Source organism: Euprymna scolopes, chromosome 37, assembly GCF_053919585.1.
Source record: "Euprymna scolopes isolate OS-2025 chromosome 37, ASM5391958v1, whole genome shotgun sequence".
Lineage (NCBI taxonomy): Eukaryota > Metazoa > Mollusca > Cephalopoda > Sepiida > Sepiolidae > Euprymna > Euprymna scolopes.
In genome coordinates this window covers 43199965-43226304 of record NC_136518.1, presented here as the reverse complement: position 1 = coordinate 43226304, position 26340 = coordinate 43199965, and the positions used below count along the sequence as shown (strand labels likewise).

General features: G+C 33.5%; 1 protein-coding gene across 5 annotated transcripts in view; it reads left to right on the top strand.

The window, feature by feature from the left end:
- The window catches only part of LOC145261138 (endoplasmic reticulum aminopeptidase 1-like), a 938216-nt gene that overhangs the window by 662314 nt on the left and 249562 nt on the right, over positions 1 to 26340 (top strand). The window lies entirely within an intron of this gene.

Genomic DNA, 26340 nt, shown 5'->3' with positions numbered 1-26340 from the left:
TCATCAGCATAGATGTCAACGAATGATTTAAGAATGTGTTTAGGGAGGTCATTGATGTAGATCAGGAAGAGAGTTGGGCCCAGGATTGACCCCTGAGGGACTCCAGCATTTATATTGCAGGCCTCCGATTTTTGTCCATCTACCACTACTCTTATGAATCTATCGGAGAGAAATGATTTAATGATTGAGAAAACATTTCCAGTGATACCGTAGCTGGAAATCTTGTGAAGTAGACCCTTATGCTATACCTTGTCGAAGGCCTTTGATATGTCAAGAGCAATTGCCCTAGAAAGGAAGCCTTTGTCAAGAGATTCACTAATCCTGTGGGATATAACCGTCAGCACATCTGCGGTATATCTTGCAGAGCGGAAACCATATTGTGTGTCACTAAGAAGGTTATTCCTGCTGAGGTGGTTGACTATTTCTCTATTTAATATGGATTCCAGCAACTTACTCATAACACACAGGAGAATTATAGGTCTGTACTAAGAGGGAGATGACTTATCACCTGAATTCTTAAATACAGGGCAAACCAATGAGGTCTTCCAGGGGGTCGGAAAGCACTTCTCCTTCTGGCAGCGCTTAAATAGTTTCGTAAGTATGGGAGCAAGTTCTGGTTGAAGCTTTTTTAACACTATAATTGGGATGCCATCAGGGCCAGTTCCTTTACTGGAATCTAGGTTTTTTATTAGCTTGGCGACCTCATGCAATTGTGTTGGGAAAGGTAAGTACTAAGAAGTCTATTAGTAGAATATTAATTAGGGTAGAAGGAATACAATGTTTACGTGATTCTCTTTTTGCGATTCAACTGAACCGGAAGTTCTAAATGAGTTGAATCGTACTTTTATAACTTTTAGATAACAGATTTTTATTAACGAAAATAGTTTTACTATTTAAAAACGTTTTTATTTATAAAAAAAGCTTGTTGTTAATTAAAAATAGGCGTATAACAAAATAAGCTTGCCATTAAAATTGTCTTTTTTTAATACAAATATTTTTTAACTTTGCCATTTTAAGCCGTCGAAAAAGGGATAATACGCAAAAACATTTTAATAAAAAAATACTATTTTAAATTGTGTACACATTACAGAGTAATAAAAAATATACAAATATATTTCTTTTAAAATTTACAGATAAAATAAATTTTATGGGCTTTTCCGCAGGCAAACAAACAAAAAACATTTTTTTAAATACATTTTATTTACAATTTTTTAATAATTCATTTTTTCATAAAAACAAGTCTTTGAAATTTACGTGCTTGTACACGATGGTAAAGTTAGGAGTTTACCATTTAAAAATGGTTTTATTGGATAACAGTTTTATCTAAAATTTAAAAATGTGTTTATAACTAAACTTACTTTGTAAATAAAATATAGAATAAAAAAATGTTTACATGTTTGTACTATGAGCAACATTTAAAAACATTTTTTAACTAAAATGTATTTAAAAAATAAAATTTTCTTCGCTTTTCTTTAGAAAAAAAATGTAAATATTTTTTATTCTGTAAAGTTTAACTACCACAAAATGAATAGATTTCAAACTACATAAAAACACAAAAAAATAAGCCGTACGTGAAAAAATAACATTAGTTACGTTGGTAGCTTTACGGGTAAAAAGCCCGAACACTTTTAATTAAAAAAAAAAAGTTTCGCATATTGTATATTTTTGTCTGCTTAAATCGCATTTAAAAGTGTGAGAATTTTTTTAAAGGTGGATATTTATTTACAAGAACACTTTACACTTTTTAATAATAATAATAAAAACAAAACATTTGTAAACAAGTCTTTAAAAAAAATAATAATATAAGCGAAAACACGCAAACACCGGTTTTCACGAGCGTTTGGAACTGCTAAAACGACAGTTCCAATTTAGCTTTCATTCGCCGTCTGAAGCGGGCATGCGTATAAGCGAACTTCGCTAAGAATGTGTAACTGTGAATTTGGCAGCTCCAAGCAAAGTTTTACTTTTATACTTATATGAATATGGGGACAGTTATCGACATTAAGCTTCAGGATTATATATATATATATATATATATATATTAATACGATATATTATCACATAGAAAGGAAAAAATAAACGTATTATTTTTACCGTGTATCGATAATATTGGTATCACCAGAGCATCATCAAACCTTAGCAAGTCAATGGTGTTGAATAACTCCTTAGTTATCACTATTCATAAACTGGAGTGATAGTATCAGCCAGAGTTCCATCTTTTGGTGAAACAGAAACTATTGTTTACAAACTGTTTACTTACAAATATTGCGATACAAATGATGGGACGATTCGAGTATGTTCCCGATTCCGATTTTGATTCTTTTAAAATCCCTAAATATTTAGCGATAAATTTTTTTTATTTTTATAGATTACCATAGAACCTATATAATAAGTGCATATATTTTCACAAACGTCAAAAATACATATGCAGAGGTTGGTATATAAATTTTAATTTTACTATTAGTTTAAAATCAGCAAATATTTATCATTTTTTATTAGTAAAATCAAAGAACAATTAAGTTTCGAACGAAACCAAACGAAGAAAGACGATCAAAAGAATCGTTTTTGGTATTGGAAAATAGACACACTTTTTTCCGATTAGATTTGGGAGATTTAAAGAATGGTGGAGCAATGACGTGCAGAGGGGGAGTGATGCAGTCCCCACCTCTTGGTATCCAAATTAAGGGTTGAGTATATCTGCAATATCTCCAAAAAAGTTCTGAGTTGTCTGATTTCTGATTTTGATTTTGATTAATCGTTGGAACACTAATGGATGCAAAACAAATTCATGTACAAACCAATCCTATATAAAACCTACTTACAGTTTCAGCATAAAATTAGCTAAACGTGATTTACATGCGAAACCAAAAAAATCAACTAAGCAACTTAAATCCGTTTATATTCAATTTATTTATCCTTTATTTATTCTTATTTAATCCACTTATATAGACAAGTCCTCCGGCAAACACATATAACTGTCCTCGAGTTGGTTCGGTTTCTTAATTAAATTACACATCAGCCATTGTGAGTTATTTAATGTTGAATATTTTGTTTTGCAGATATATAATTTGCAGACAAATATTGTGGCTAGTTGCAACGTGTAGTATCTGTTCTGTTACTATACCTCATCTTTGCTATCCCGGGTCAGTGAAGCGGAAGTCTTTTTGAGGGCAGAAGGCCTTAATACTGCTCGTATTCTGATTTCTGTATTTTTACTGCATGGCACTCAAATTAAATATGTTTTACTTGCTGCATGTCTTCTAGCAAAACCACCTCAAACAAAAGTACACCAATCATCACATATCGGATTAGTTGTTTTATTTTTAATTTAACCACAAAATGTAAATCTGTGTTTTACATTCATCAGTTTTTGCTCCGCTACTTGAAGAACTTTCTAGGCAAATCTGTTAACCAACAGAAGCCCCATGTTTTGACAAGCTTCTGGGCTTGACCTTCACTCCTGATCTGAAATCGAACATGTACATCAAGTCTGTTGCCAAGGTCGCTGGAAAGATGGTGGGATCCTTCTATCGCTCCAGAAGATATCTCACTACTGATGTAATTCTTTATCTATATAAAAGCCAAGTACGTCCAAGGATGGAACACTGCTGCCATATCTGGGCAGGAGCTGCTAAAAACAGCCTATCCTGCCTTGACAGAGTACAAAATAGACTTTGTGGCTTAGTGGGGGATGCCCTTTTCTCTTCTCTGCAACCTCTTTCCCACAGAAGAGACGTTGCAAGCCTATCTTTGTTTTATCGTTATTTCTATGGCAGATGCTCGTCTGAACTCCAATCTCTGGTCCCCCCTCGCCAATCTTTTACGAAAAACACCCATCTAGCTGAATCCACTGTCAAAAACTTTCCTCACTCTTTATCTGTGCCTAAATCAAAGCGTAGATTCCATGAACAAAGCTTCTTTCTTAGAACTGCACGCCTGTGGAACTCTGTTCCGTCTGCCTGATTCCCTCCGGACTACAACTTGGATGTCTTCAAGTCCAACGTAAACAAATTCCTGATGAACCGTCCCTTTAAATAGACACTTTAAATATCCACACTAACGTACGGTACTTACAATAACCTTTATCCTTGAGTGGCTTCCGGGCCTTGATAAGTTGTGACCACCTTGCAAAAAAAAACAAAAAACAAAACAAAACAAAATAATCTGAACGCTAAAGACGTTCTGATTTTCATCACCCATTTTTTTATAGGGAGCTAAAATGACAAATGATTTGTGACCATATGTTAGCAGTTCCAATTAACCTCATTGCAACTCACTTTTTAATGTGAAACTTTTATGTAAAACACAGGCGATGCTTTGGCATTAACTTTGAGAAGATCAACGTTCCTCATCATACCTTCCAGCCTTTACCAATTTTAATTTTTGTCCAAATTCAGGCTGCTTTTTGGGAGCAGATGTATTTTTCCAACATTAAACACCAACCTTGTGTTTAACTTTGCGCTCATTGGGAGAAAAGTAAATGGACTTGTAAGAGCAGTAGTAGGAATTTAAGTTTATGGAAAGAAATTTAGGCTTATAGGAGACAGAACAATGCAGAGATTTAATGGGTAGACACAAACTGAAGCAACTTAAGATATAACGATGGAGTAAATAAGCTACGCAGTTTCACATGTATTGGCGCAATACATGCGTGTATATACGTACGAATATATATATATATATATATATATATATATATATATATATATATATATATATATATACTAGTGGGACCTGTGGAAATTCCACAGCGGCCTTTCATATATAATATATTGCTGCTGGGCATTCTGTGGGCATTCAGCATGAATGAAGACACCATCATAATGTTCTAGCCCTTTTGTTAAAACTGTATCGCTCCTCCTTACTAAAATCATAACTTTCATATATTGCCTGAGCTGATTATTTTATGACAAACACAGCAATCAATTAATTCACATTTCATCATTTTTCATAATTCTTGGGTATGTCACTAATTTCGACAATCACTTTTCATAATTTAGACCCACATTACCGCCCCCCTTACTAAAATAATAACTTGGATGTATTGTCTTGGCTGATTATTTAATTAAAAACACACCAATCAATTAACTCACATTTCATCATTTTTCATAATTGTTGGATATGTTACTAATGTCGACAATCATTTTCCAGAATTTTAACCCACATTATCAACCCCCTTACTAAAATAATGAATTGTATGTATTGTCTTGGCTGATTATTTCATTACAAACACACCAATCAATTAACTCACATTTCATCAATTTCTATAATTCTTGGATATGTTACTAACTTCGACAATCAATTTTCATAATTTATACCCACATTATCTCCCCTTTTTACTAAACCATGAACTTCGATATATTTCCTGGGCTGATTATTTCATTACAAACACATCAATCAATTAACTCACATTTAATCATTTTTTATAATTCTTGGATATAGTACTAATTTAGGCAATCATTTTTTTATAATTTAAACAATTATTATTGCCCTCCCTCCTTATTAAAATAATAACTTCGATATATTGTCTGGGCTGATTATTTCATCACAAATGCACTAATCAATTAACTCATATTTAATCATTTTTCATAATTCTTGGATATGTTACTAATTTAGACAATCATTTTTCATAATTTTAACCAACATTATCGCCAAACCTTACTAAAATAAGAACTTTGATATATTGTCTGGGCTTATTATTTCATTACAAACACACCAATCAATTTACTTACATTTAATAGTTTTCTATAATTCTTTGATTTGTTACTAATTTAGAAAATCATTTTTCATAATTTTAACCCACATTATCGCCTCCCCCATACTAAAATAATGAATTGTATATATTGTCTGGGCTGGTTATTTCATTACAAACACATCAATCAATTAACTCACATTTCATAGTTTTCTATAATTCTTGGATATGTTATTTATTTAGACAATCATTTTTCATAATTTTAACCCACATTATCGCCCCCCCCTTACGAAAATAATGAATTGTATATATTGTCTGGGCTGATTATTTCATTACAAACACACCAACTCATTAACTCACATTTCATTATTTTTCATAATTGTTGGATATGCCACTTATTTCGACAATAATTTTTCATAATTTATACCCACATTATGGCCCACTCTTACTAAAATAATAACTTTCATATATTGCCTGGGCTGATTTTTTCATTACAAACACACCAATCAATTTACTAACATTTCATCATTATATATGTTCCACCTACCTTATCCAATCCTGGATGACGCAGCATATTCTGCTAGTATATATCTTCCACCTATCTCATTCAATTCTGGGCGACGCTGAGTATTCTGCTAGAATATACTTGCACTTATATTATCCAATCTTGGGACTGATTTCATGTCTGCCACTCCACTGTTAAAAATATAAATGAAATAAAGTAATGCCTAAATCGTAAACTGTTTCAGCCATTTCCGGGACTGTCTTTATATCCATAACTCACTGTTAAAAATATACATGAAATAAAGTAATGTCTAAATCGCAAACCGTTTCATCCATTTCCAGGACTGACTTCATATCCCCCACCTCACTGTAAGAAATATATTTGAAATAAAGTAATGTTTCAATCATAAACTATTTCAACAGCTTTTCGAAATTAATATATAAAAACATTAACACGATTAGGGATTAGGCACCCATTATTTCAACATGAATTTCTCAGTGTAGTATCAATCTCAGCATTCTAGTGACTTTAAACCCCTCCTTTCTTAGAAGAGTTTTGCAATTACTGGCATAAGGACATTAAGGACGAAAATATGAACTCAGGATTACTTGAAATATTTACATGTTTTTTGGAATGTTACAAATAAGCTCCTAGCGTGCACTGATCCATTTACCTTATTTTTGGAAATCAGTAATACAGCTACGTGATTTTTGGAATATGACATCTTATGTCAATGTAGTACATCATAAATATATTATATGCATCTTTTTTAATCATAAATATATTATATGCATCTTTTTAACAGAAGATAATGACGTCATCACCGGAAGTAAACACGTCTGACTCTCATCCGCCTCCACTCGAAAATAAGGAGGAGATTATGCCTTGGATCTCATTAAACACTCACCAAATCCATTAACTCACATTTAGTACAATCTATATATTAATACGATAGCGTGTGTGTTCTTAAATCTCAACCAATGAAATTTGCCAGAAAGCGTGACACACAAAAGAACACACACGCTATCATATTAATATATAGATATATGTATGTATATATATAATACTATAATATATATATATATATATATATATATATATATATATATATATATATATATATATATATACTAGCATTTCGGCCCGGCGTTGCCCGGAGGTGTATGCTGAGCAAAAAAAAAAAAAGTTTGAGTTTTTAATTTTGACCCCTATTATGATCCTTAACATTTATTGTTCTGGGCTCAAATCTAGTTATTAAGTTAGATCCATGTCCAAGGAATCTATATATAACATTTCAAGTGTCTAGACCCAAAATTGTCGGAGGAGTTGGGTAAAGTTCTCAAAGCTCACATTGTTGAACTTTGACCTCTTAACAGCCAAATTTCTGGCCGATCACGTCGATTTTCCCAAATCTCAGTACCCTGTATATCAAATTTCGAGTCTGTAGACTAAAAATTGACAGAGTTATTGCATAGAGAAAAGTACACAACACGTTCATTTTTATAGATATATAGATATGATACTTTGTATGCAAAATGTTATTTCTTGTGTCGGATGATCAGATGGCACATCCGTCGGGTTATATTTTGGGAAGTACATTCCTTCATCAAGTCGATTTTCATACTTTTTTTTAAGTTGAGCAAATTTAAGTTGCTTCTTTTTCACACTTCCACCTTAAATAGAATTTTTGCATGTCATCACTTAATTTTCTTGTCTTTTGTGCGAGATGATCACGATTCCTGTTTACAAAATAGTCTAGACTGAGACATTACATTTGATTCGTTGTAATTATTTAAATGAACGTCCCAATAACAATCACGTTTCTTACCATGGCGTTTGCTTTACTTCATAAAAATGAGAGATCTTTGCTTTAGGTCACAACATTTGATCTATGATTATTGAATCATGAGCCAATTACACTCTTTTTGTAAGCTTGAACTTTAAAAAAAAAAAAACTTGACTTGTAAATCACAAGTTCGGGTGTACTGAACTTGCCTGTATATGTACGAAAGTCACTCCATAAAGTAAACTCTCTTTTTTTTTTCACTCAAGTGTTGAAGAGTTACATGGACGGAAGTGGTGCAATTAAAACGAACGATATTTTGTTCTTCAAAATTTATTTTTCTATATAGTTACCACCATTCTCAATGCACTTCTGCCAGGAATCTAATGAAGCATCTCTGCTTCTGAGATACGTCCATGACAGGGGGTGCTTTCTTAGAGTCTTACACCGTCAATATCTGCAACATAGAGATGAAACTTTCAGATCATGAATGTACAAGTACAGTCATCATAACAATGCAATTTGCAATCCTCTCTGATCCATTTGGGCATGATAAAAAAATTGGAGGCATTAATTTTGGAACACTCTCATATTAAGATTCTATGAGAAAAATTGAACTTCGCTTAATTATTTGGATTATTTGGACTGCTGTTCTCACCTAGGATGTTATCCTGACAACTGATGTAAATTCCGATCTTCTTCATGTTTGTCTTGTCAGACTCAGAAGTGTATATATATCTATATAGAATTTTGAACGGAACACTTTATATAATCCATGAGAGTAGCTTTCTTTCCTTTATGGGCTATGATTTGGTATAAGTCTTAAGTAACTCGTAATTGTATTCTTAGTATCACATAAGATTGTAATTAAAAACTGATTGTTTCTTGTTTCATGTGTTAGTTGTGAGAATAGCATTTAAGGTGAAAACAGCAATCCAAATAATCCAAGTGATATAAATGATCAATCATCATCTCAAAAATCTTGTTGGTGAAACTGTTTTCTTTCTCATTACAGTTATCTAGATATTTGAAATAAACTTTTCGCCAACAACATAGGGAAAAATAGGAGACCTTCGACAAAGTAAACAGGCAAAAATATTCTGTGTACTACACTGAAGAAGGCTTGTTAAGCCGAAAATTTTGACTTTTAGTAAATGTTTCATTTATTTGAAAATAAAAATCTCACATATTTTTATCTAGTTTTCTAAATAACTTTTATAAAAATAAATGAATTTTAGTAAATTTATTGTCTTGAAAGATTTAAGTCTGAAATACCATTTTCATCACTTAATGTAAATTGTCTGAATGCATCTTTGGAATATCTGCTTTTTTTTCTTTAATTTAACCACAAAATGTAAATCTGCGTCTTACCATTCATTAGTTTTTGCTTCACTATTTGGAGAACTTTCTAGACCATTTTTTCCATTGCTAGAAAACTTTGTTTTAGTGAATCTCTTTTTAAAAATATATCTAGTTTTACATAAAGAACATTTGGGTATTTCTCACTTAGATTTCTGAGGAAAAAATCGTCTTCTTTTTCTTTTTCTTTGTATTCTTCTTATTTTTATTCTTATACTTATTCGCATCATCATCATCATCATCATCATCATCATCATCATCATCATCATCATCATCATCCCAGGAAATACTGATTATCATTTTTTCTTTTTTTTTTTACATGGTGGTCATCATTTATCAAGGCCCGAAAGCCACTAAGGGTTATTGCGTGTACAATGGGATAGCATTGTAGTAATCGTTAGTAATGGAGATTTAATAAAGTGTCTTACTTAAGGGGCGGTTCATCAAGAATTTATTTATGTTGGACTTGAAGACATCCAAGTTATAGCTAGGTGGGAAACAGGCAAACGGAAGAGAGTTCCACAGGCGTGCACTTCTAAGAAAGAAGCTTTGTTCATGGAATCTACGTTTTGATTTAGGCACAGATAAAGAGTGGGGGAAATTATTGACAGTGGTTAGATCTAGACGGGTGTTTATCATGAAAGATTGGCGAGGGGGGACCAGAGATTGGAGCCCAGACGAGCACATGCCATGGAAATAACGATAAAACAAAGACAGGCTCGCAACATCTCTTCTGTGGGAGAGAGGTTGCAGGTAAGAGAAAAGGGCATCCTCCACTAAGCCACAAAGTCTATTTTGTACTCTGTCAAGGCAGGATAGGCTGTTTTTAGCAGCTCCTGTCCAGATGTGGCAGAAGTACTCCATCTAAGTGAATCCAATTTTAAAGTAACGCTAACTTTGCATTGTATTTCTGATAAAAAGTTTTTGTTTCCTCCTCCTCCTCCTCCTCCTCCTCCTCCTCCTCTTCTTCTTCTTCTTCTTCTTCTTCTTCCTCCTCCTCCAGCATCATCATCATCATCATTTTAATTATTTTTCTTCTTCATCTTCACCATCTTTTACAAAGCTGCCAACTTTTCCCAAAGTTTTTTTTTTTTTTGATATATCTGATTGAATTACAATTCAATAGGTTGTTTCCAAAGTGTTTTCCACAGATAATTCAATATGAAACCATTTCCACGGAAAAAAACGCTCATTTTTCTTACTGGTAATGCAATTTTCATTCTCAATATAAGCTTATAACTTCGTCATTGGAAGTAACTATTCACCACAATCTGTTTCATGGCTGAACAAGAAAAAAATCTTAGCTGTCGGTTTACTTATACCAACCAGTAAAAATTATTAGCTGACAATTGCTAGAATCTAAATCTGTCCATCCAACGGCAGGAAATGTTAAATGGTCACAGACACTGGCGTCCTTCTCTCTTGTGAGAAACAATAGATATCAAATGAAAGGTTACCCATGCAATGAAGGGTTTATAATGAAGTAAAGATTTCATTGTCTAAACGCACTTATCTCAAACATTGTTCAGTGGCAAAGAAGGTGAAATCCAAGATGCCTGAAAGCAATGTTGGATTACACGGAAAAGGATTGGTGCTATTTTGGAGTTTTCGTGTTTCTAATATAGTTTAATGTTTTTTTCTTAACTTTTGTTCATTTCAAACAAGTTATATTGCATTGAAACGTAAGGAGTTCCTGTGATAGGAACCAGATTTATTAGAGAGAAGCCAGTTTAAGTGGGGGAGTTGTGGATGCAGTGTTTTACATTGCACTGTAGAGTACCTACTGTTGATTTTATAGATTTTTTTTTATATATAATGACTTGAATTGATTTATTTGTTTTATATATAATGACTTGAATTGATTTATTTGTTTTATATATAATGACTTGAATTGATTTATTTGTTTTATATATAATGACTTGAATTGATTTATTTGTTTTATATATAATGACTTGAATTGATTTATTTGTTTTATATATAATGACTTGAATTGATTTATTTGTTTTATATATAATGACTTGAATTGATTTATTTGTTTTATATATAATGACTTGAATTGATTTATTTGTTTTATATATAATGACTTGAATTGATTTATTTGTTTTATATATAATGACTTGAATTGATTTATTTGTTTTATATATAATGACTTGAATTGATTTATTTGTTTTATATATAATGACTTGAATTGATTTATTTGTTTTATATATAATGACTTGAATTGATTTATTTGTTTTATATATAATGACTTGAATTGATTTATTTGTTTTATATATAATGACTTGAATTGATTTATTTGTTTTATATATAATGACTTGAATTGATTTATTTGTTTTATATATAATGACTTGAATTGATTTATTTGTTTTATATATAATGGCTTAAATTAAAGTTTAAAATACAATAGTTAAGTATCATGGTTCAGTTATACTCTAAACAGAAACATTCATTTCGACTGCGACCCTGTCATTATCAAAGAGCCTACTGTTTGTTTTATATGCCTGGCCTTTCTGCTTGTGCGTTGATAATGGCTTGAATTAAAGTTTAAAATGAAAAAAGTCATTTTGATTATCTATTATCAATACTTATCGAAAACATTTTGGTATAATATCTATCTACGGACATTGCAGATACATAAAGTACATTTGTGCAAAATTTCATAAAAATCGGAATCTATAGGGAACAAAATCAAACACACACAGACAAACACAAAGTTCCTTTTTATATAATTGCTAGATAGATAGATAGATAGATAGATAGATAGATAGATAGATAGATAGATAGATAGATAGATTTGGGGACTTTTCAAGGTAGACTTAGCCCATAGAATAAATGTGGTATTATGATGATTGAACCTAGTTTAGATTTAGGCAAAGTAGTCAGAATAAAGGTTATACGACTATTGCCCTCCTCCAATCCCCCCAAACAATTTTGGTCATGTGGCTAATTTACTACATCCATTTTTATGTTCAATTATAGCTAATTGTAAACATTATTTTATTGTGAATAAATATGAACATGATCCCAAGGCTTTATGCCTGATTTGGTCATTAAATTTTGCCATCTAAATTTCTGCATGCATGTATGGGCTTTGAAAATCTAGTTCCCACTATTATTTAACTCTTGGCCAGAGGAAAGAGAGGTGGTTTAATAAATTGGCCAAAATTAAATATATATTAAATAACATAACAGCAATTGGTTCGATCACATGGTCACCAATTCATGGTCAACATTGCTTAGAGTAGTTTTAATATCTAGTCGAGGTGAACTGAAAGGTCATTTGACAGAATTGATTGCACTTGACATGGAAAAAAAAACATTGAGGACCATCTTATCATTCCTGGAGAGTAGGGTGATGATGTCATCATTGGTGAGTGCAAGAATTGTTGATAAGCCCAATCTATGCTAGGAAAGTTTTGTTGTAGTGGGGACAGGGAATAGTAGCAAATGTCGAGGGCTTAAATCATTATTCTTTATGTTCTGCCTACGTTTCACAGAAGCAGTTTTCCTATCACTTTCATGAACAAGGACTTGATTCTATTTCAAGTTGTCTGTTCCGATGATGACGGATCAACATTGAAGGCCTTCATTTATGCCTTCAAAATATCTTTAAATCGTTTTCTCTGTCCACCATGGGAGCAATTACCATGCTGAAGCTCATTAAACAGCCGCTTCTTGGGCTATTTGTAGTCTGGCATGTGGGCTATATGACCTGCCCAGCAAATCTGGACTTTCATCAAGATAGTAAATATGCCAGGGAGCCCAGCACGAGTGAAGACTTCTGTGTTTGATATCCTTTGATACACTAATATATATATATGAAGTACCCTCAATAAGTTTTCAGACATTTTTTGTACAGGTATTTAAAATTGTCATAGACTCTTGAAAATTTAGTATGTTATTGCTATACGTCCTATGAGATGATTGACCAATTGCTATGATTCCAAGTTTAAATGAACAGCTAGAGCAGGAATTCGAATACACCCTACTAAAGCTTGATTGTCTCAGCTGGTGAATTTCGAAAATGCAATCTGGACGTGAAAACACATTAGAAGAACGATATGCGATAAAATTTTGTTTTAAACTTGGAAAAAATGCCACAAAAACGTATGGAATGGTTTAGATTGCGTTTGGACCATCTTACATAAATTGATCTCAGTTTTGGAGTAGGATAGGAGATTCAAGGAAGGTAGGGAGCCCGTGAGGAATGATAAAAGGTTTGGTAGAAGTAAGGAAGTCAGAACACCAGAGTTGATTGACCAAGTAAAGAATTTCATGGATTAGGATCGTTGTGTTTCTATAGAGACAATACGAGCACAGTTTGATGTCACACAGTTATTTATGAGGAACTGAAGATGTGGAAGATTTGTGCAAAGTTTGTTGCAAGGTGGCTCAGAGAAGATCAGTTTACAACTCCATCCTTGTCACAGACTATTTGACCAAAATTGGCATCAAGACAATTCCTCACCTTCCTTATAGTCCACACATTGCTCCCTGTGACTTTTGGTGATTCCCTAAGCTCAAGGAAAACCTTAGAAGCTGTCGTTTAAGACAATTGAAGAGATAAAAGAGGCTGTGATGACGGTTATCAAGACACTCATACAAGAGAACTTCTATGGGGGCCTTTCAAAAGTTGTTGGAATGGTAAAAGTGCATTGCAGTCAGAGGAGATTACTTCAAAGAGGACTAGAGTTTCATGTGTGTACTATCAATAAAAGTGGCCACACGAGAAAAGTCTGGAAACTTATTGAAGACATCTTATATATATATATATATATATATATATATATATATATATATATATATATATATATATATATATGTATATATATATATATATATATATATATATATGTATATATATATATATATATATATATATATATATATATATATATATATATATATATATATATATATATATATATGAACAAATGATTAATAAAATATGTTAAAAGACATCTTGAAAAAGAGTTAAAACATATTTAATTTTATTTTACTTGTAAATATTAACTAAATTAAATAGTTTATTTTACTTGTAAATATTAACTCTTTAATATTTATAATATATTTTAAGTTTACCATTTTGATTACCTTAGTAAACTTATTGTAACTTTTATATATATATATATATATATATATATATATATATATATATATATATATATATATATATATATATATATACATATATATATATTAAGCTACTAACTTATTTATGAAATCAAAACAAATATGGCTGTCAAAAACATCATAAAAATCGTCTGACATTAAATTTCTCGTGTGTGTACGAAATCCTTTTTATATCATGATAGTCAAAATGTATTTATTTATCTTCATAAGAGTGTTCATTATTATTCTGATTGGAGCCAACGCAGCTGCAGGAGTGCAGGACTGCAGGAGTTGCTGGAAACGTGTATCAGCACTTCACCATCTGCCTATCGGTACTCCAAACCAGATTTTATGTCGGGTTTTACGTTTTCCTTTTCCAAGACATCCACAAAGCAGTGAAACAAAATTAGTAAACATTACCAGTTGTTTATCTCTTTACTCTATTCTGTCGGCAAGGCGTGTTTGTTGTCCACCAGTAAATCTCCAGAATCATTAATATTGACCAAAGAAACTGATATATAGCTTTGTTTATCTTCACCCAAACTTGTTGCATTGTCTGCAAGTAATTCATCAATGTTGTCGTCAAAACAAATAATTTGAGTTATCGACAAAAGAAAACATTGCAGAAGAATCTTCTTCAGCGTTACGTACATGGAAAACAGTTATTTCGCCATTGTAAAGGCATGCAGATACTGAAAGAAATGTTATAACCCGGATGTGAATGTCAAAAACACTGATAAGAGTTATTTCCCTTAGACTATGATGTTTTAAATATATTTACAACTAGTAGTAGGGTGAGTTAGTTGCCCATAGGAGATGTAAGTAATTTATGTTTTATCGATAACAATTGGTTTCCTACTGTTGTCACACACAAGGTAAATCGAAGTAGAAATTAGAAACGAATGAAATCAACAAATACGCAAATGCAACCTTACTCAAAGAACAAATACTCGACTAAAGTTTTACAAAAAAAAAAAAAAAAAAACGCTGTTAGTTTCTATTTTAGTCATAAAACTATTAAGAACAATGAATCTAGTTTTTCGTCATTTAACACGGAAAGAAATCCTTGCATTTATTTTTTTCATCTATTATGAAAATTAAGCTTCCTCATCTGTGCTCATAAAAAGTAAATTTGTATACATGACTACTCTATATTCTTTAGTGCTGTCAGTTATTATTGATGTATTTCTTTGGTCCTATGAATAAATTTGTATACATGATTATTTTTCCTTTATTTTTTACTAGCATTTCAGCCCGGCGTTGCCCGGGTGTTTGTATGTGTATGTTGAGCAAAAAAAAAAAAAGTGGTAGTAGGAAGGCAGGCTCGAACCCGTACCGCAAAAGAGGAAAAGAACGGGTAAAACTTAACGTTTATGCTGTTACGACCACCGCCAAACTGGAAACGACATTTTTTTTTAAATTAAGGCTAGACAATCTAAAGGAGAGGAAAACTTTAAAAAATATCGGGGAAAAAAGTTACCCCCCCTCCCTGTAGAAAAGTGCCTAGTTGAAGGGGAATATATTAATGTTTTTAGCCAATTTTTCGATATTTGTCGTATGAAAGGTCGAACTTTAAAACTATACTGATCTTGGTAAAATCCCTCGCCTCTATTGAAAGTTTAAGGCAGACATGCAAACAGACATAAATACATACATTTATATATTGGTAACTTAAAATTTTCCACCCGAACTGATGAAAAAGCTTGCCCTATTTCTGAATACCCTTTATGTAAAATTTCAAATATTTAGACCAGAAATTGTCTGACTAATTTGGAAGAGACCGCAGAGGTCAATTGTTTTAAAACTTTGACCCCTAATATGACCCCTTAAAATTTATTGTGTTGGGATCAAATCAAGTTATTAAGTTATATCCATGTCCAAGGAATCTATATCTAAAATTTCAAGTGCGTAGACCCAAAATTGTCGGAGGAGTTTGGTAGAGTTCTCAAAGGTCAAATCATTGAACTTTGACCCCTTAATCGCCAAATTTCTGGCCAAAAACAGATCACAAAGATTTTCCCAAATCTCAGTACTCTGTATATCAAATTTCGAGTGTGTAGACTAAAAATTGATAAAGCTATTGCGTAGGGAAATGTACACAGACACACACAGACACACGCACACAGACACACACACACACACACACGTTCACTTTTGTATATATATATATATATAGACTAGCGAGGGGTACCCGGCGTTGCCCGGGTGTTTGGGGAGGGGGGGTTAAAAAAAAGTAAGTACGAGGATCGAACCCGAACCCTTGAGGCAAAAGTTGTAAATTAAAGTGTGAAAAAAAACAAAACAAAACATGCGATGTTAACCATTGCCCAACCGCGAGATGCTAACGAAAACACGTTTGAATTTATTTAATTAGTTGGATTTAGCAGGTGTCCGTTTTAATGAGTTAATGAGGTCAAGTTTGACTGCGGGATGGTATTCATTTACTGCTGAACGCTTTCCCCCCCCCCCCACCCCAAGATGTTATAGGAAAAAGATTAACCCACATGCGGCGAGCGACAAATATTGAATATTTATCTTCCCGAAATCGAGCAAATTAAATAGACAGGCGAGCTTCATTGTTAACTGTGAGATATTACGATTTATATGTGATATAAAAAGTTTTAAAAAGTTGTGAAGCGAGCAACCGCTTCTCTGAAAGAAGCCTTCTCTTCTTTCCTCATAAATTAAATTTGCATATATAATCATTCTTTCTTTTTATTATTATCAGTTATTATTAAGATTAAACCTCCTATTCTTTCCTCATAAAAAGTAAATTTGCATGTATGATTATTCTTTTTTGATCCCCGAGTTATCGGAGAGGGACCTATTTTTTCAGTGACGTCCGTCCTTATATCCGTGTGTCCATGCATCCATGCGTCCGTTATTCCAGACGATTGCCAGATAATCGTTCATTAGTTTTTCCTGGAATTTTGCCACAAATTGTATTTCATTAAATAGATATGCACAGCAAAAAAATGTTTTTAGCGAAAATTCCCGTTGTGTCCCCATGGACTTAAAAGAGGTAAAAAATGCTCCAAAATGGCAAAAAATAATACTTTTTACCCAATAGCGTTTGATTCATCCTTTAGATTTTCCTGAAACTTGGCCAAAATGTGGAGGCCATTGTTCTTAATATAAATTCTGTATGGGTGATCCTGGCAAAATTCTGGTTCGCATCCCTCTAGAACTTTTAGAGCTAAAAAAAAACATGTATTTTTGGAGCTCTTTTTTCATAAAACTTGATATGTATGTCAATATAGTGGTTTTCCATGGTGCTAAAGTAAGGCATGAAACTGCACCGTTTGTCCATTTTTACTGGGATTTGGCGTTCCCAGGAGCTCAAAAGTGGTCACAAATGCCTCATCATTTCTTCACTATTTTTTTTGTGGCATCATCTCACATGCAGTACGAGAGGGGGATCACGCATGCGTGTCTTGTTAAGATTAAGATTATGCTTTCTGTTATTTCCTCATAAAACGTAAATTTGCATATATGATTATTCGTTTCTATCTTTATTACTATGAGCTAATAGTAAGATTTAGACTAAGCCTCTCTTTTTTTTGTTCATAAAAATAAATTGCATGCATGATTATCAAAGCGAGCCAGACTCATGTGTGATAACTTTTATTTAATTTTTTTTTTTACATAAGAGTCACCACTTATCAAGGCCCGGAGGCCACTCGAGGCTGAGGGTTAAAGAGTGAACAGTAGTCAATGGGACAGCATCATACTAATCGTTAGTAGTGTAAATTTGGTTAATTGGATTATTAAGAGGAACGGCTCATGAAGAACTTGTTTATGTTGGACTTGAAGACAACCATATTGTAGTCAGCTGGAAAGCAGGCAAATAGAAGAGAGTTCCACAGGTGTGCAGTTCTAAGAAAGAAGCTTTGTTCATGGAATCTACGTTTAGGTTTAGGCATAGATAAAAAAAATGGGGGAAATTATTGATAGTGTTTTCAGCTAGACGAGTGTTTCTCGTGAAGGTTTGGCGAGGGGGGACCATAGATTGAAGCTCAGACGAGTACTTGCCATAAAAATTGCAATAAAGCAGAGACAGTCTCGCAACGTCTCTTCTGTGAGAAAGAGGTTGCAGGGAAGAGAAAAGGACATCTACTAGGCTACAAAGTCTATTTTGAACTCTGTTAAGGCAGGATAAGGTCTTTCTAGCAGCTCCTACCCAGATGTGGCAACAATACTCCATTCTTGGACGTACCTGGCTCTTATACAGGTAGAGAATTACATCAGCAGTGAGATATCTACTTGATCGATAGAAGGATCCAAGCATATATAGAGATATATTTACATATACTTTAAATAAAGAGTAATCACTTTGTATAGTGTCACTTTCGATTTCAGATGCTATGGAAAGTTGAGCATTAATTTTTAAGTGGCATTTTCATGTCTAAATAAATGAAACTAAATTTAATTTATAAATTTAGATTTACATCTTATTTCAAATGCATCCTGGTATCCTTTATAAGAGTTTCCATTTGTCGATAGCTTCCCCATGCTTTGAAATAAACGTGTGATAGTAGGTAATGCGTCATTTTTGAAACAACATTTTCATCAATCTTGTGTGGAGTGACTTAATGGTGTAGAACAGCTCTCTCTCTCTCTCTCTCTCTCTCTCTCTCTCTCTCTCTCTCTCTCTCTCTCTCTCTTCCATTGTATCCTAGGGGTGTGAATTGGTGTACGACCTTCAGATGACTAGCTGTGAATAACCAACAGGTAGTCCCGAACCAACTGTTCATTCTAGAGAATAATGTAGGATTGGTTCTAGCCAAGTATGTCTCCATGAAATACACTAGATGTATGTTGTAAAAAGAACGAACTTGGATGGATGTTAGTCTCCTAAACCCCAACTGGTTAACTCGGTCAACTAAAGACCGTTGTAATTGTAATAACTCACTTAGACGTAGTGTCTTGATAAAACACATTTCTAATTTGGTTGGCATTAGAAAGGCCATCTAGATGTAAAACCCTGCTCCAATTCTTACTATGATTCTTCCTCATGCTTAAGTTTCACGGTCCTGGATATGACCTTAAACTATATCCGATGGTGAGGCCCCAGCTTGTGGGCTTTGGGGAATATGCAGCCACCGTTTAATTACCATTGCTCCCAGGTCCACTCTGACCCGGAGTAGTTGTACCTGTTAGGGTCCCAACTATGTGTTAAATAGAAACCGACTTGAAAAAAAAAAACAAATATATTCTATTAAAAAAAAAATTCTTCAAAATCACTGGATTCGGCATTAAATAACCTGAAAAGGGTTGATATGCCATAAAACAAAAACAACCAACCAACCAACCAGACAAAAAAAGAAAAAAACTTTAAAAGAAAAGGTGAAAAACATGCATTTTTAGGAGGTGGGCACTCTCGTATAGGTCCGCCTATTTACTATTATATACTATCCAGATACTACCCATAGGTTTGCCAGAAAAAAATAACAATCATAATAATGTGATAATGGCTAGGACGACGATGATACTGACAGCTTTCGTTGTTATCAGGGTTGCAGAGTTAAAAATTTAAGGCCTGGCTCTGACTCTAACTTCAATTCTTAGAATTTCCAAATATATGACTTCTTAGTCTTCCAATATTCAAACTGTCTACTCATTCTTTGGAGATTAAAAATGCTGACTTTCACTCCTAGCATTCCGATTCCAACTCTTTCCAAAACCATTAAGTTTCACTTAGCGGTGTCATTATAAAATATGCAAACTAAAAGCTTCTGCTTTAGTTTGTTGTAGCACATTTAACAGTCATAAGTTTAAGATTGAATTTTCATCATTCTGATACATTTAAGTGTGAAATAGCATTTTCGCCATATTTAACATAGATTGTCATAAAATTTTTAATCTTAAATATGCATAAATTGATAATTGTTATTTTTTTTCTACTCTATATAATAAAGTTATGGCGGTGATTGGTTAATTCTAAGGATTGAACACCTGGGTACGCCAAGTTCGAATTCTGTTCCTGACACAGAAACTCTTTCATCCAGCCCGCATTGCACTGACCCCTCCCCCCTGTATGTAAATAAAATGTATGTGGTGAGTTTGTGAATAAATGGCTGGTTGTGAAAATTTTTGTATGTTAACACCCTATAAAATAAAGGAGTAGATATTGTCTAGAAGGATAGCATCCTAATCACAGAGCATATAATACACTACCCCCTCCAAAAAGGCAACAATGCTTGAGAATATGTTATTGTGACAAATGAATACATGCTACCTTACCCCTTCCCAAAATGAGGGGGCGGTAATGCTTGGGAGGCTCTCATAATAACACAACAGATACTCTATTAGTAGAAGTAGTAGCATGGTTTCGACTTTAGACGGATACCAAGTCTTTTTTAGTAATCAATTATCTAATTTTAACTGCACCCAAGCATTACTAAACGAAGTTCTGTCTGATGTGAGAAGTTATATTAAAAACTTTCTTTCATATTTAGAAATCTGATTAGTTATTCTGACGGTTTCACTCTCTAGTAATGTAGTTAAACCTAAGGATTCTAATCTATTTCTATAACTGAGATCTTTGAGTTTATAATTGAGTTTGTGTGCAACGAGTGTAAGACAATGGCGACAAATGAGTATTTAGATGTGAAGAACATATATTTAGGTGGCGAAACCATTGATGCTGGGTGACATTGTTGAAGCACAAAGAGGAGAAAGTGCTAGCGTGACTGCAAGAAATAGAAATGGATGAAGTTCAGGAAACGTTTATCATTACTAACCAGCATAGCGTTACAATTCTCGACCAAAGGAAAGAGTTTACCAAGCATATGTGTATAGTGTGATGATGCATGAAAGTGAGACCTGGCCAGTGAGGGTTAACGACATAAGTTGCATGAAGAGAAATGACACAAGAATGATATGATAGATGTGTAATGTGAATCTTCAAGATAGGCTTAGATTTGATGACCTCATAAGAAGATTAATTCTTGACATTATAGGGAGATGTATGCAGAAGAAAAATAGACTTGGTATGGCCACATTCAAAGAATAGATGAGTGTTCTTGGGTTAGGAGATGTAAAAGAATTAATTTAACAGAGTCAGTTGGCAAGGGAAAAACCAAAGAAAACATGTGAGGAAGTGATAGGTATGGACTTGCGAGAAAGAGAGATAAATGCAAGCACTTGTACCCCCTCGACGTAAATACCCCCAACAAACCCGACAAGCTGCAAAATCTCACCCCTTCACAGTTGAGATCCCTAGATGTAAGAGAGCCTTCTACTCTAGTAGTTTCTTCCCCAGAACCGCTAGACTTTGGAATTCCCTTCTGGGTTCCTGCTTCCCCAACTGTACTGACATGCAGAAGTTCAAGTGTAACGTGTACCGACATCTTGCTGCCCAACTCCCAACATAGTAGCTTATGTCCCTGATAGTAACCCCCTACATCAAAGTGGCAATGTGCCTTGTTTGGGGTGAAAATGTAATAAAAAACAATTCATAAAGAAAAGTAAAGACCTAGGCAGAGATAGTTTGGTTTGGAATTCTATTTATACAAAGCCTAAAAACCGTCCAATACATGCCAACATGGTAAATAGACATTAAACCGATTATCTAAATATCAATTTACTTGTCCGTACGTCCAGTGTCACAAAAAAACATTATCATTGTAAGCATTAATTAATGAGAAACAAATTACCTCCTTTTATAGTTGCTCTTTATCAGTTAAAAATCATTAAAACTATTTCTTCTCTGAAATTTTCAGCAAAAAAAAAATCTGGCTGTCTGATGACGGTTTCAAATCAGCTATTTTATTTTATAATTTTAAAAAATTCATGTTCAGAGAAGACAAAAAGTTTGTTTTTTTCATTATAGTTTCTTTTTAAAATTATTAAAAAAAAATGTGCAAATGAATTGAAATCTGATCCTTTATAATTTATATAAAAATTATTTAGAAAAAAGAAAAACAAAACAATGTGTTGTGTGTTGAATTTTCATTGAAAAATATCTAAATTGTTTGAATTAATTCTTTTTAGCTGTAAAAGGTTAAAAAGGAATTTGCTAAAAATTGTTTGAAATTCATTATTTGCTTTATTTCATTTTTTATTCATTTTATTTATGGTGTGTTTTAAAATTTTTCAACTAGATCAATAATTTGGCATTCATCGGTCTTTTTGTTCACAATTAAAATATCCGGTTTCTTGTGAGTTATCTCTCGGTCACATTGAACTATGAAATCTTAGAGAATCTCATTTTTTACTTCCGCTTCAGGGTGATGCTGGAACCACGTTTCCATCATTTGGATTCCAAACTTTTGCCACAAACTCTAATGCAGATTTGCACATACTTTGTCATGGCGAGGTTTGTACTCTTTTTAAGCAAGTGTAGGAAACGCACTAACAATGTGTGACACTGCTTCAAGAGTTACACCACATAGACTGCAGTTATCAGAACAGTCCTTCCCAAAGATCTTTTATTATTATTATTATTATTATTATTATTATTATTATTATTTTATTTCTGTTTTAGAATTTTGGAGATGTGGATTTAAAATCAGTATTATTTGGATTAATGTTCTTATCATCAATGCTATAGTTACAACGTTTCGGCCGATTTAACATCAGACCTTCTTTGTGTGCATCTTGTCGAACTCAGGAATCTTAATACAAACTTAGGAACTTCTGTATAAGTTCCTAATTTCGAATAAAACTTTGTATCATGCAAAGGATATAAGTATTAAGTAATAACCAGTGACAATTTTTTGGAAGTTAAACGTTCAATCCTCAGTACGGGCGATACTAAGATTACAATTGTAAATTATTTAAGACTTCTGTAATATAGCCACTAGCACTTTTGTAGCAGCAGCCACATGAAACATATGCAAATGACCGAACCAGCGCGTTAAGTGACGTCACAGCGGAGGAGAACAGGAAAAGAGAACAAATAACACATGCAGACACATATGGACGACAATCATATCATAGATTGTATCATTCTTGTATCATTTCTCTTCATGCAACTTGTGTTGTTAACCCTCACTGGCCAGGTCTCACCTTCATGCATCATCATACTTACATATGCTTGGTAAACTTTTTCCTTTGGTCTAGAATGGTAACGCTATGCTGGTTAGTAATGATAAACGTTTCTTGAACTTACTTCATCCATTTCTACTTCTTGCAATCACACTAGCACTTTCTCCTCCTTCAACAATGTGCTTCAATAATATCACCCAGCATCAATAGGACCGGAAAAGCATGTGCTAGTGTAAGATGGACGGGTGACTCCATAATGGCATGAGTGACTTTTAAGCACGTATCGAGGCAGTAGGGTTTTGTTAACTATATGGTGGACTAATAGACTGTGAAAACATTATGAAATGCGTTGTTGGAAACCACCAGTAATAAATGCCTATTGTTAAAACTGAAAAATAGCCGAGTCGGATTTCTTCCTTTTGTTTGTCTCATTGTGACTGTCTCAGACACAACGTGTTGGGTCTGAGTGTTAAAATGTAAAAACACCGTTGAAGAAGATTCATGACTATGTTACACTTGTACTTAGGCATGGCTGATGAAATGAAAGCATGCTACTCATGTGAATTAAATAATGATTTTCGTTTAAAATTCTGTATAAACAAACCTGGAGAAGGTCGACGGGTACATCGGCTGAAACGTATAAGAATAACATCAAAGATGAGAACAGTAGTCTGAATAATCCAAATAATATAGATTTTTATCTTTTATTAGCGCAGTCACTTTTCTTTATTTCCCAATTCTGTTGAACCCTACAACGCGTATGTTGCTATATAAGACATTGTCTGGTGAGAAAGTTTAACCATGTGTAACCTTTGTGATCTCATTAACTATTTCCTTTGAAGTGTTGCCTGCCATAAAATTGGCCCATGAAAGTCACTGGATCCGAATGAGATTCCAATACATGTCTGTGATTCCTTTTGAGTTGCTGGGAGTTCAAACAAAACAGAACTTTCAGAAATACGAACGTAAAGAATTAATATGAAATAAATTGGTTTGCTGCCTTGTGAAAGAGAAAGCTGGAAATCAATCTTGCCAAAGAAAACCATCTCATTTTCTGGAATATTATTTATAGCAATTCATGATTAACAATCTGCGCATTTACAGATGCTGTTATTTTAGAAGTCAATAGAGCCTTGATTATGAAGGTGACAATTTGAGTCATTAGATAATGCTGGTCAACAAAAAAATTGTTGGCTGCGTTTTTTTTTTGTTTTTTTTTTCAACTGATTTAGGATGAATCTGATGTGCTGAAACCAAAAGGCGCATTGGTTTTGCTCAATGAGGCCAAGTTTTTGAATTATAGCCACATGTTATTTTTTTTACATTTTTGTTCACATGTACGCATGTGTGGAGAATTTTAGAAGTTGGTTGGTATAAAATGCTATGTTGAACAATTTAATTGTTTTGATTAGTATTCGGGTTGATAGTTCTGAGTGATTATGTCAAAAAGGAATCAATTTGAACTTATAAAACCTTGAAATCTTCCAAAAATTGGTGCTCAATATACAAAAAGAAAAATTGGCCTGTACGGGATGAATTGGTGCCTTGTACAAAAAGGAACATCATCAACGACCGTCTCGAGAACAAATATCTTTGATTTTGTACAAAGGGAATACAGCATTTCTGGTGTCCATTTTATTTTATTGTATTCATAATTTGAAACTGAGGATAGATCTCCATAAGTGTTAAAATATTCTGAAACTGTATTACACAACGTAATTAGATAAGTATATTTCATTTTGATCAAAGTGGTTACAACATTATTGAGGAAGGGAGGAGGTCAGCGATCATGCTTTACGTCGATAACAAGGAAATGCAACATTTTATTTTATTTAAAGCTTTAAAATTATATAAATTAAGAAATAAGAATGCAAATGTAAATTCGTTTCTTCGAAATGCTAGGTGTACATCAAAGGGAGGGGGGTAAATATAAATTATAAATTGACCAAAAAAGATTTCAACTAATTTCAGCCCTCCCACTCAATCAATGTTAAACACACACCCTTGAACCCCACACCACACAAAAATGTAAAAAAACATAAGAATAAAAGAAGGTAATATGGATTTGTACAGGGTTGAACGATCAAATTGTCGTCCTAGAAAAGACAACATGATTCCATTTCTGTTTTATGAAAACCAGTTTTCTTTTTTTGTTACAGACCATCTACTAGTTGGTAAGTTGTGTATAAATCCCAAGAGTGAGAGAAGCCTTCTATCATGTCTGAAAGTGACACAATGTTACATGAGTGAAATCGAAGATGCACAACTGTACAACTCATGCTCTCTACCGATCCAAGTTATGGCAACAGGGCCATTGTCAGCATCTTCAGAATGCTTCGCTGGATTGCCACGAATAACAGGAACGTGCCCAGGGGGATGAAAACAAAGTTTACAGCTACGGTTATGGTTTTTGGTGTGGTTTCAAGTGAGGACCACATCATGCCATTCCACATCTTCGAAGCTGGTTTGAAAGCCAACATTAATGTGTCCCTGGATGTGCTGAAGAGTGTGGTGATCCCTTGGTGCAATCAGCTGGCCATTGGCAGACCTTGGCTGTGGCAGCAGGACTCGGCACTGGCCTACAAGTCCAAAGAGGCCCAGGTTTTGTTTCAGAAAGAGTGCTACTATTTTATACCCTTCTCTCACTAGCCCCCACCTCCTCCCCGACTTGAAACCACTGGACTACTTCGTTTAATCATGCGTCGAGAACACCACCAACATGATTTCCTATAACACCAATGCCAGCCTGATCGTTAGCATCTGACACATATTCGCAGAGCTCCCATCGGCGCTTGTGGAAAATGCATACTCCCAGGCATCATCGAGGCGGTGATTGAGGTTGAAAGCGGCTACATTGAATAGATGTCAGCTCTATTACATAATAAAGTTACCTGGATT